The sequence below is a fragment of the Borostomias antarcticus genome (assembly GCF_949987555.1).
Source record: "Borostomias antarcticus genome assembly, chromosome: 20".
Taxonomy (NCBI): domain Eukaryota; kingdom Metazoa; phylum Chordata; class Actinopteri; order Stomiiformes; family Stomiidae; genus Borostomias; species Borostomias antarcticus.
Window position 1 is genome coordinate 19,386,192 of NC_140253.1, and position 7,531 is coordinate 19,393,722.

Sequence of the window (7,531 nt, forward strand, 5' to 3'; positions counted from 1 at the left end):
ATTGTGTACCACCAATGTTAGTGCGCGGTTTTAAACACGGAGATATGGTATACAAGTTTAGAAAATTGGAGAAAACAATACACTTTGGGAGAGCTGGCGAGCGCAGCAAACTTAGACTACTTATATCATATATCTTAATTGATGTTCCTGAAGCTCTCTGAGTTTATTGTTTTACAACGTTTGTGGAAACCAGACGTTAACTCCATTCCCACAGAAGTAATCTTGTTTGTCCAGACCAGTTGGTAACATCTCTCACATCCCCTGTACCCCCCTATAAAGAGTTCTCCCCTTCTCAGAATCGTTTCTCTGACTATGGAAACACTTCCTGTGTGAGAGACCGCTTGCAAACGTATTTCAGAATAAATCTATTGTCTTTGTTTTAAACCAGCTTGAATCGACCACTCGCGTGCTCTTATTTTTAAACCAAGTATAAAAATACTTTCATAGCAGCTGGAGGTAGACATACGCCTGAAAGAGGCTGACATCCTCCTAAAAGAGAAGCAGCGGCTGAAAGTGAGCCTGGAGATTAAGAAACTGAGGCTGGAGGTGGAGAAACTGGAGTATGAAAAGAAGGTATATCAGTAAGAACGTAATTTATTTCCCGGCATGGATGACAATTCAACTAACATGTCTCTCTCTTTGTTCCTAGAAACGAGAGGACATCTGATTTTACATTTCAATAAAAAGTTGTTACTTCACAAAAGGCCTCCTGTTCAATATTCATGCAAAAAAATGCTGGGTGATGGCCTCTCACAGCCCTGCCAGTAGGGTAATCCAAAGTGATGGGGTCCACGACATCAGGGGGTTGCATGGTGACCGGTGGGGCTCTCTCCTTCCTAATGCCAGCTATGTTGTGGAGTACAACACATGCCGACACAATTTGGCAGGCTCTCTCCGGGGCCACCCTGAGCCCGCCCAGGCAGCTGAAGCGGGCTTTCAGAACCCCAAAAGCCATCTCTATCCTGACCCTCGTCTTGGTAAGGGCCACATTGAATGTGTTTTGTGGCCCTGGCTCTGGGTTAGGATAGGGTGTCATCAAAAAGGGCATGCACGCATACCCCCTGTCCCCAAGCAGCACTCCATTGAAAAGCCCTGAAGGTGAAGAGGAATATTGACATGGTCAGTATCGCACATGCATTGTGGGAAATAACATGAGAAACACAATATGTAGGCTACAGTTGCCATACCTTGCTCAAACTTGTGGCACAGTTTAGACTCCCTAAAGATCCGGGAGTCATGCACTGACCCAGGCCACTTCGCATCAAGGCTGGTGATCATGCCGTTGTGGTCACGTCATCTGCAAAAGTATTTGTGGTTCACAACATAAGACCATAGAATTAAAAGTGAATGTAGCATGTGCATTTGACTAAATTACTGCTACATGTCTGCTGACTATTTATTATTGAATGAACGCAGGGACTGCACTAGACTGTTGTTGGTGTGGGGGCGGGGGGGGGGGGGGGGTATGATGGTTTCTTTTTTGATATGATGTGATGTATAGTTGTTCTGTACTGCTCCTGTTGACACTAATTTGGTTGTATATGTGCTTTTCTCATAATGACATTGAATTGAATTTGGAAGGTGGGGGTGATATTTATTGATGTGTATTGATGTGAATATTTCCATATGTGCCATGAAGGAATTAACTTTCATCAGCTCCTGCAACAATCATATCAAGGAATGAGTAGGCCAAATACTGAAGTGTCTTTACCTGCACATTGATGCTGTGAAAAGACTTGCGCTTCACATAATCCCCCTCATTCTCTCCAAGGGCGGCGGAGATTGGGATATGTGTGCAGTCTATAGCACCGATCACTCTGGGGAAACCTATGCAAAGAGTGGGCAGCATTGGCTACAACAGTAAACGTCATATTGGTTTACAGTAGGCTATATCAAGTAGGTTCTTACCTGCTATATCATAAAAGCTCTCTTTTATGGACTGCATGGGCAAGTGGCCTGGGAAGGTCACAAACGCGTCAAGCAGCTTGGTAACGACCACCTTGCATATTGCGCGACAGACCGTGTTCTTACTCAGGTTTTCTGCATCGCCGACAGCATACATGTAGCTACCTGTAGCAAGAAACCGCAAAGCAATACATACAGTCTGTGGGACTGTAAGCGCATGACTTCGCCGTGTCACTGTAGCTACATCCCTACTAACACAATCAGGTTGCAGCAATGTTGCAGAAACGTGCAATTTAGACTTTTGTATGGTCCACTCAACGTCAAGTTAAACGTGCATGCAACGCAAACGCGGTATCTGCACACAAGTTGCTGCAACGTGCAGGTCCAACGTGTCTGCAACGTGCCTGCAATGTGTACACGACGTTGTGATTTCCGTGATGATTTCGATGTATATTGCTGCAACGTTGTATACACGTTTATATATTACTTTGTTACGTTGCTGCAACGTGGTCTACACTTCCGTTGGCTACATATATAATTTGCATTACAAAACAAATCAACTCCTTGCACAAGCTCCACTACTTCCTGAAACTCTACAGGCATATTTCTTTACCGTCCTATACTATTGGATAGCAATAGCGATGAATCCGGTGTGCAGCACACCTGATCAATCACTTCCATCCACTAGTATAGGCCAGGAAAGAAATACGCCTGTAGAGTGTCAGGAAGTAGTGGAGCTTGTGCAAAGAGCCTATTAATGTCATAGTCAATGCAGCAAGCAAAATTATGGTACAAAAGTTACACAACACCATTCAGTCAAGAACAATTTATTTTATTAAAAAAGTACACAATGTCTGGCCTGCAACATGATAAACAAGTTTAAAAACAAAAAGGATAAAAAATAAATAAATACAAAAACAGTTTACAAAAAAAAGTTATTTACAAAAAAATGGCAGGCTGTGCTCAGATAGGCTGGGGGGGGGGGGGGGGGGGCTGTGCTCAGATGGGCTGCGGGTGGGCGTCAGATGGGCTGGGGGGCAGCTAGGAAGGGAAGTCTTCCTCATCAGAATGCTGGGGAGTGCTCAGATGGACTGTTCTTGGATGGCCTGTGCTCAGGCGGACTTCTGCAGATACCTAAAGACACAATGAAATGGCCGTAAATACACAACGCACATACATGCACAAAAAAGTGGTACACAATCTTTGGAACCATGCAGTGTCACTGGGTAGGAGAAACCAAAAAAAAAGACATCACTTACCCTTCTGCATTTAGCAGGGGCATGTTTCAATGTCTCCTGCAGCTGGGCGGCCACCTCCGCCATCGTAGCCTTTGGCATGGAGACCATCACTGCACCTTTAAGTTATCAAGAAAGGTAATGGTTTCAATTCACATCGGTCATGGAACAAAGACGATGTATTAAAAAATATTCAAAATATGAACCATTTCTTACGTGTTAGAACATTGAAGAGTGTCATACTCTTCAGTGGCTTCTTCCCCTTCTTCCCGTGCACACTGTAGGCGCTCCACACCGCATGTGTGGCTACAGCTGACAGCACCCGCCGGACTGTGTCCGCCAAGTCTCTGCCACCAATGGCACCTAGGTATTGTGTCTGCAAAACAAAGACAGTCATTTACTGTACCCTTCCCTGCACTGCAAAAATAAGACAAAGTTCCGCCCTGCAGACACTCACCATCTTCCTCTGATGTTCCCGGTCCTTCAACCTGGCCTCACAGACCTGCAGCTCCTCGTCCGTTTGGGCAGGGTTCAGTACATCCAGCACTTCTCCCTGGGCTCCAGACTCCACAGGCCGCGTGCTCTGGGCCAGTTCCCTCACAGTCCGTGCAAGCTCACGGAGTTGCTCCCGCATCTCTGAGAACTGCTGATGTACAGACCTCTGGAAATCTAGATAAACACAGATGTGGCTATAAGTACATTGACATAAAACTAAATGAAACTCAAAATATATCCCTGCATGCAACATGAAGTAGTCCCATACCAGCATCTGCAGAGCAGCATCGATTAGGTAGAGGGGTACATGGAGTCAATGGTGCTGGAGCCGTTTTATTGGGCGACGGCATCACAGACCTAACTGAAAAACAAAAGGGATAAAGGAAAGGGATTAGCAGGAAACTGTATGGTGTTGGCAGCATGCTTTGGCTTCTGGCATTTGAAGGAAAATAAATTAAGACATTAACAGGTAGACATCACAACACCACAGCAGTACATGCCACTCTTACCTGGTCTGGCTGGGGTGCTATACATGAAGCCTGGGCTCGCATGGTTTTCGCTCACAGGGGATGAGCTCGGAAAATCTGCAAGATGAGTAAATGGTATTCAATCTAAAAAAGCCAATCACAGAGCTAACTGAAAACCTAAAGGGATTAGCAGGAAACTTTATGGTGTTGGCTTTGGCTTCTGGCATTTGGAGGGAAACTAAATAAAGACAAGACAGGTAGACACCACAGCAGTACATGCCACTCTTACCTGGTCTGGCTGGGGTGCTGTATGATCTGGCTGGGGTGCTATACCTGGGGTCTGGGCCCCGCTCGCTCACATGGGACAAGCTTGGAAAATCTGCATGATGAGTAAAATGGTATTCAAAATAAATAAAAAAATAGTCCAACTATCAGTGTGCAGTAGGCATAGACATTTCATTTCAACACAAACATGCATACCTGGATTGTACAGCACACGTGGATTGTACTGGACCGCTGGCAGAGGCCTTTCAACTCCGGCACCTGGTCTTTGGCCTGCATAGTGGGGACCAATGGCTGCCCGGGGCTTGGAATATCTAGTGGAATATCAGTAAATTAGCTCAGATTACTCGATTTCAAAAGTACTACTCTTTTGGGACTGTTGAATGCACTTTAGTATATTACCTTCGTCACTGGAGTGATAGCGTGTGTTGCGCCGTCTCTTTCGAACGTCTTGGCACTCGTCCATTGACGACTGCTGCTCACAGACTTTTGCCATGAGCCCGGCACCTTCGTAATGATCTGTGTGCATAAAGTACCATAATCAATACATTTCAGCCATCCTTTTTTTCCTCAGAATAATGAGTCACGATCTTCCCCCCACCCCCATCAGTATTTTTTAATAGCTTAAAATGCTAACAGTACCAGTTGTGGACTTTGGGAAAACCCGGACTCTGTGGAGCGCCCAGCCAGGGTTAGGTTCCACACAGCTCTTTATCCGTTGGCTGACTCATTCATTGGCCAGGAACACATCTGCAACTGTGAGTGAAACCATTAGTACCCGCTTCCCTGTACAATTGAAAAGTAGCACACCAATCAGAAACATTGTTCACACAAACATGTTCTTACCCCATCCTTTTTGGAGAGCCAGGATACTGGGACAACCGACACAGTGTCCTCCCCCAGAAACTCCACACTGCAATACAGTCTGCCCAATAAACAAAAAAAGATTAAGTTTATAAACACATAAGGACGCTATGGGAAAGTAGGCAGAGGGGAAGAAGCGACTAAAACAACAATTCAACAAGTCATTACAGCCGATAAGTAATTAGTGACACGCCACTATTCTATACTATTCTTTTTTTTTGATTCTCTGCCGGCCCAGGACAGATGAAGTCAATGGCGGTCAATCATCAGTGTGGGAAACATGAAGCTAGTTTAGGCATTAGCCACTGCAGTGCACAGATTAAATGTATAAGGCCCGTGAATCACGCGTTACTACTCGCAGTTTTAACAGGAACGCCTGTTTTTGACTCGTGACCGATACTACTAATGTGGCAAACAAAGCTGCCTCCATCTTTGTTTCGAGCTAACGTTACATGGACCACGTTGTCCATGGTACCTTGCTTACCTCGTGGGTGGCATTGTTCTCACAGTCTCCCACTTTACAGACAAATTGAAAATATATAAAGCATTATCTTGGCTTCGCCTTCACCTTTGCCTATGTAAAATTAGCCTAAGATTCGTGATGGCCTTAGAAAGCCTGACACGAGCGAGCTCGAGATTAACGTTAACTAACACAAAACTTAACAGCTCAGACCACTCGCTTATGTTTCTGCAAATGTTCGCGGCGAACATAAAGCCAGCAGTAACAGAAAAAAGGTTTGCAATAGTTTGTCGGGGTATTTGCAATATTGTCTAAACGTTAGCCAAGTTCGGGCCTTGACTTAGCTAGCTAACACTAGGTAGCGTGCTAGCTAGCATTAGCTAACGTTAGCTAGCTATCATTAGGCTTCCAATTCCTGAACTTAGTTTAGCGTGCAGGTTATGAGTTACTTCTGTTTACTTAAATTATTACCGGTAAGTAAACAAATAAATAGCTAAACCAACAGTCAAATCAATGTAATTTGATGAGAAAAAACCCCAGAGGTAACTGGTATAACTTACCAGAGATGAAGTTCGCACCACACTGTGTTTGTTGGTCCCCAATCTGCTCTCTTTATGGCTTTAAACCACAGCTTTCGACGGTTCCTCTGAAAAGGGTGACATCTCGAGGGAATGATGAAGAATCTGAGGCCATCATCTTGTCCTTTTCTGTTTGTACAGTTCACAGCACAGCAGCTTTGAGGCATAATTAGCTACATGAAACGGAGCTCCTGGCTACTGTGGCGAGTTCGTTTGCCTTTTTACCTAGAGGCTGCATGCTCGCTCTGCTGTGCCGTAGCAGGCGAACCCATCTATAGGGAGGGAAAGTAATCTCATCGCCCCCTAGTGGAAGCGTTCCATAATGCCGAGAGAATGAATGGGTTTTCTCGACACGTCTTTTGAAAAATGATATCTTGGTCGACACCGAAAAGTTAGTAGAATTTTTTTTAATAATTGAAAAAGCATTCAATTTATAACAAACAGGGAAATATACAATCAATAACATTTCTAAGATGCGTTATTAACCTCAACATACAGTACAATATGAAGGATGTAAGCGAAAAAAAAAAAATTTTTTAAAAGACAGGAGCAGTTTGGCAAAGAATCCTGCCTACTTCAACTGTGAACCAAGCAAGCAGTGACGTCACGGGATAGCCCGATTGCTAGCCTAATAGGACTTTAATCCAACGTCACTTCAACGTATTTAATGACGTTGCAGGGACCCATGTTGCCAATGTTTCTGCAACGTTGCAGAAAAGTCTAATTAGACTTAGGATGGTAAAGTTATTTTCGACCTTAGATGGACGTTGTCACAACATCGCCTGATGGTAACGTTGCAACTTACCTAAGTACAACTTATGTGCAACGTTGCTGCAACCCACTGTGTTAGTAGGGATGTGGCTCAAGCAGCTGACAGATATAAATGATCCCTTCTGCCGAAAATCGGTATCTTTCATATAAATAGTCATCCGAAAACTCTAATGGGTTTTGTCGGTCCTTAAATACTCTCGCCTTCCTTAGAGACCCTCTAACTATTCGCGCACCGAGCTCCACGGGATCCTCTAAGAAAGGACAAGCCATTTTCCGCGTGTATTGACTGGTTGACTACCAGTGTTTTTATAGCGTCGAGCCGGAACTTAACCTGCCACCGAGCAGGTTAGCTCGCCAGTATAAGTTACCATGGCGATATAACGCGGTGAAAAGAGATCCACCTTCGTGATACGGATGAACCAGTCTTGAACCCAGCTTCGTAGTAAGGGGTCTGGTTATGGTTCAGGTTAGTAT

The 7,531-nt window shown here is 44.6% G+C and overlaps 1 pseudogene across 1 annotated transcript; it reads right to left on the minus strand.

The window, feature by feature from the left end:
- Positions 1-720: 720 nt before the first annotated feature.
- Positions 721-7,327, minus strand: LOC311322629 (putative nuclease HARBI1; annotated as a pseudogene). Its single transcript has 5 exons — positions 7,162-7,327; positions 1,909-2,139; positions 1,712-1,827; positions 1,188-1,297; positions 721-1,092 (listed from the first exon to the last, which is right to left on the minus strand). The product of its transcript is annotated as a putative nuclease HARBI1 (transcript).
- Positions 7,328-7,531: the final 204 nt, after the last annotated feature.